This window comes from Arachis ipaensis, chromosome B1 (genome assembly GCF_059453495.1).
Source record: "Arachis ipaensis isolate K30076 ecotype BB chromosome B1, ASM5945349v1, whole genome shotgun sequence".
Lineage (NCBI taxonomy): Eukaryota > Viridiplantae > Streptophyta > Magnoliopsida > Fabales > Fabaceae > Arachis > Arachis ipaensis.
This window is the reverse complement of record NC_142436.1, coordinates 11224613-11230081: the sequence shown is the minus strand read 5'-3', so window position 1 is coordinate 11230081 and position 5469 is coordinate 11224613. Positions and strand designations below refer to the sequence as shown.

The 5469-nt window shown below is 39.0% G+C and overlaps 1 long non-coding RNA gene across 1 annotated transcript; it reads right to left on the bottom strand.

Moving 5' to 3' along the window:
* Window positions 1-2371: 2371 nt before the first annotated feature.
* On the bottom strand, window positions 2372-4836 carry LOC107624873 (uncharacterized). The gene is made up of 4 exons (XR_015902669.1): window positions 4690-4836; window positions 4537-4590; window positions 4311-4448; window positions 2372-2621 (listed from the first exon to the last, which is right to left on the bottom strand). It is a non-coding gene; the product is annotated as an uncharacterized LOC107624873 (long non-coding RNA).
* Between the last annotated feature and the right edge of the window lie 633 nt (window positions 4837-5469).

Below are 5469 nucleotides of genomic sequence, written 5' to 3'. Positions count from 1 at the left end.
TGGAATGTAAATGAGTTTTAAAAGGTTTTTGTAAAGTTGGTTTTTGGCCGAATTTCGGCGAGGTATAACTTAGCTTTCGGACCCTCAATTTGCTTCTAACTTATTTTGAAATGAAAATTCGGTTCGCCATGTTTATGCCATTCGAAGAACGGGTGAAAAATATTTTAAATCGAAAAAGTTATGGGTGCTAGAAGATTTGAACTCAAAACTGGTTTTTGGTTGCAACTTTGCAGCTTTGCAGCTTTGCTACTGATTCTGTTTTTTCTTTTTTAAAACGCAAGCCCACGCGTATGCGTGGCATGGAATTTTGGTGATGCGTACGCGACTAGTCCCATGCGCACGCATGACATGAAGCCTTCACCCACGCGTACACATGACAAAGGGACGCGCACGCGAGTTGCAGTTTCGCACTCCCACGCGCACGCATGAGCCACGAGTACGCGTGGCCCCTGTTTAAGCAGATATGATTTTCAATGTTTTAAACTATAGTTTAAACCTCTAAACCTCTATTTTCATTCCTTTAGCCATGAATAGTAGTATTACACCTGATAATCAGATGAGGTTAGGAAATGGGGATGACTTGGAGGTGAAGTAAAGTTGAAAAGTGATGAATTGATTATGAAATGTTACGGATGATCATGTATGATACTTGATTTGATAATCAAATGAATGATCATGTATGAAACTTGGCTTGAATGATTAAATGATCTGAGAAACGAGATCCCCTGGATAAAGTGCCGTGGCTTATCACCACGTGTACCAGGTTGAAAACTCGATACTCTGTTGACCCTACGATGTAAGGGTGACCAGGCACTTATAAATTCCTGGGAATATTAACCCCCATTGAGAAATATTGATTATTTGAGAAAAAGCTATGTATAGGCTCTTGGGGATGCACGTCGAGGGATAGTCTAAGGTTTTCAGACTTGTCGAGTTGGCTGGATAACCGACAGATGAGCCTCATTAGCCATAGGACATGCATGCATCATATGCATACTACTTGAATTACTTGTTTATGTATTAACTGGGTGTGCCTAAGTGTATTTGCCATGCTAAATGTATATTTGTTACCTGCAGTATTTGTAACCCTCCTGTGTTTGCCTTTATCTGTTTATTTGTCTGTGAAACGCTAACAGAGATGGAGGTATGGAGGAATAGCAGTACGGGACTTAGATTTAAAATTAAGTTAGGTTAGGTTTAGATTCTTTTAGTAAACCACCTTTTATGGCTTCTGTTAAATACTCTAAGCTCTATAATCTGAGTGTCGGCGTTCTAGGATTGCCTCTGGCATTCCCAGGACCTTATATATTATGTGTGTGGCACCTTTACCATACTGAGAACCTCTGGTTCTCACCCTATACTATGTTGTTATTTTTCATATGCAGGTCGGGAGGCATCTCGTTAGGCGTCTGGATCCCTGAAGCAAAGTGGTCACTGGGTTATTTTGTTATACAGTGATGTGTGTATATATACTTAGCTTTCTCTCCACATAACTTATTCTTTTGATCCTCTTAGGGGTTTATGGAGAGACAGGATTTTGCTTATGTATGTTTGGGATTTTGGATATGTATGAATATATGTGTAAATATTCTCTGGCCAGCCTTGGCTTTGCGGGCTGAGTTAGGAGCTTGTTATTTTGTGTCTTTAGCACTCTGTTCCTACTTTTGTTATCTTATGTTCAATAGTTATAGTTTTCTTAACACACAAGTTAACTCGTTTCTTAAGCATTGCGCTTTTATCTCGCGACTTTTGTTTCATCTATCCTTCAAGGCTTCTAGTGTATTATAATCTTTCTGCTATTACATGTACATATTTTATTTTAGAGGTCGTAATACCACACCACCACCTCTGTTTTATGACTTAAGCGTAAAGCTCAGTGTGGTAGGGTGTTACATTTAGTATTGTGTTTGGTGTGAAAGTGTACAAGACTGATTTATGTTTCAGTATCCTGTTTTGTTTGAAATAAAAAATGGAGACTAAAAATTTAAAATTACTAAAATGCCCTTAATTTTAATAATAAACCCTAACCCCTAAATACAATTTCATTTTCATCAGCATCCAACCCTAACCCCTTTTTTCGTCTCCTCTATGTAACACCCTACTACACAGTGTTTTATGCTTAAGTCATAGAACAGAGGTAGTGTGGTATTACAGACCTTTAATAGTAAGGATATACATATAATACTGAAAGAAATAATATACTAGGAGCCTTGAAACAGAGCGGGTAAACAAAAATCGCAAAATAAAAAAGCGCAACGCTCAAGGAATAGGATTACTTGCGTGCTAAGAAACCTAATAGGAACATGATAAAACAATAAACGAAGGGATAAAGAAAAGCCAAAGAACAGCATAACTAGCCTCTGACTCAGCCTGCGAAGCTAAGGCTGGCCGGAGGATACATATATACATATAAACATACATGAGTGTCCCCAAAATATACCAAAATACCAAAGTAAACTCCTATCTCTCCCTCAACCTCTAAGAGAAGCAGCATACATAAGTTACTTGGAGAGTAAGCTACACATATATATACATATATACAAATAGAAACCAAAATACACCCAAGGACTACTTCGCTTTCCAGAATCCAGACGCTTAGCGAGGAGCCTCTCGACCTGCATCTGAAAAACAACAATACAATATGGAATGAGAACCGGAGGTTCTCAGCATGGTAAAAGTGCCACGCGTATAAGAAATACGGTCCTGAGAATGCCATAGGCAATCCTAGAACTCCGTTATTCAATTATCCAACTTAAGTACTAAACAGAAGCCATAAACAGGGGTAGGTATTCTAAATCTGCCTAACTTACTCAAGTTCAAGCTTAACCTAACACCAAACCATTTCCTCCGTTTCCTCCATCCTTTCATCATTCAGAATGCAACAGAAACAAGCAACCAAACAAGTTCACGCACAAGTAATGATCAAATAGTACAAATAGCAAGTATAACAAATAGCAGGTAATATATATCAATTAGGTATACCCAGGAAATGCATAGCAATCAATACAAACAAATGCATATGATGCATGTCTGTCCTATGGCTGATGGGGCCCATCTGTCGGTTATCCAGCCAACCCGACAAGTCCGAAAACCTTAGACTGTCCCCCGTCGCGCATCCCCAAGAGTCTATGCATAGAGTTCACATTCAATAATCATATAATCACTCAATGGGGGCTATCCATACCCGGGAATTTATACGTGCCCGGTCACCCTTACGACGTAGGGTCAACAGAGTATCGAGATTCAACCTGGAACACGTGGTGGCGAGCCACAGTTCTTACCCAGGGAAACTCGTATCTCAGGTATCATTATTCATAAGCCATGGCAATTATCATCAATACATCATCAAGTATCAAACCTTAACATTAAACTTCATTAACATCCTTATTTTCTTCATAAAAGCCACTATTTACAACTTTCTTCACCTTCAAGTTATCTTATTTTCCTAGCTTCTTTTACCTACTGGACCTAGAACCATGCTTTAAGCCTTAAAAGGAAGAAAATGGAGGTTTAGAAGTGGAAAATTTGTTTAAAAACATTCAAAACCGGTTTGGTCACCCTGAACTCAGATTTAAACACTAAACTTGCAACGTCCATAACTTTCTCCACAAAATTCCGTTTTCCACAAAGTTGATATCAATCAAAAGCTCTTGAAACTATCTTTTATTTGCAACAAACCACAACCCAATCCAAAATTTGAGGAGAATATTATGGATGTCTAAAGTTCATCAAAATTTGGTTTTAACCACTTTCAACAAAACCTCTTTTTCTCCAACTTAAGTTTCTTACCATTTAAAACTTGCATTGTAAAACCATATCAACTCAATTCATCAACAACCATCACCAATATAAGCTTTAATCAACTCAACCAACCTAGAACATCAAAATTATCCACTTTTACCTCATACATCAATAACTTTTCCTTTGTTCACATCAATTCTTCACCTATACCAATTCTCATCATATATTTATCAACCTCCCATCAACATATACTAATTAAATGCCATTAACATAAGTCAATTCTTCATACATGTTAATCCATCAACTTGACATAACAACCATTTATTAACAATCACCAACCATAATTCATCAATATCAACTTCAATATAACCCATTATAAGCAAGTCCAAAAGCATGAAATTAATAACATCAATACCTCAAAATTCCAATCTATGTTCATCAACAATTTACTCCAACAACATTACAAACTACTCATTAAATGCAATTAACAGTTCAACTTATCCTATGGTTCCTCTAACCTAAGTTTTCACAACACCGTAAATATTAAACGTGCGAAACTTAAACCATACCTTGGCCGATCACTTAGTTCACCCAAGGCAGCCTCACAACTCAAAATTACAGCCCCTCCAAACTCAAACAAACAGCCCCAAACCAAGCTTGATCACCAACAAGCCTCCAACAAGAATCAACATTCACATACACACTACCTAAACCACAATTAACACATCCAAACATAACAACTCAATACCCAAATTCCTAAATTCAGAAATTTTATTAGGGTTTGAGATCTCTTACCTTTACCCACTGATCCTTGGGCAATACCCACAAGAAATCAAGTCTAGTGGACCCCTAAAACATAGAAATCATAAAGGAATTGAGTTTCTCAAATCTTAAACTCGAAATTCATATACCAGCAGAAATGGGGCTAGGAAAAACCGATTCACTTACTGTTTTGTTTGGATAGAATTGAAGAGCTCGACGAGCCCGACGCGTGGCCGCAAACGGTGCGGCGATCGGAGCCCGGATGAGGAAGTTATGGTAGTTGGAAGGAATGGTGAGGGTTTGTGAATCTCCTCTCCCTCCCTTGCTGTAATGGCGTCGCAGCAGCTTATGAGGAAGAAAAGAGCTGCTGCCTCATTTAAGTGTTTGGGTCCGGTTGAACCCACGGGCCCGGTTTGGGTCCCGGTTCAACCGGTTTGGCCTTTCCGGTCTGTTTTTGGGCCAAATTTTCGAAATTGGTATCAAAATTTTTGTTTCGACGAGCTCTATCCTATTTTGATATTATTTTTGTATTTTTAGCTTTCCTAATTAAAATTCAATTTATTAACTAATAATTTACCGATTTTTGCGAGGTTTACACTCTACCCTTTCTCCTCTCCTCTGCCGTGAACGAATCGTGGAGCCTGACCTGCCGCCGGTAGCACCTCCAAGGGTCAGAACCACGACGGCGCCTCTCCAGCTCTCCTTGGTTCATCTTTGTGGCCCTAGTTGTCACCCTCGGTTTGTGATGCTGCTGCTGTATCCACGCCGGTGGGTGTGCGTCGCCACCGTCTCGGAGCTGTGCGTTCGGTCTCCGCTGTTTCTCTGTCAACGGAGCTGGTATGTTCTTTCAATTAACCTTATTTGCTTGTTAATTTTGTGAAGTTCAAGAGGGATTTTTTATTACCCCATTTTCTGATTTGTGAAACCCTCACCTTCTGATTTGTCCTCATGTTGATGAGAATGTTT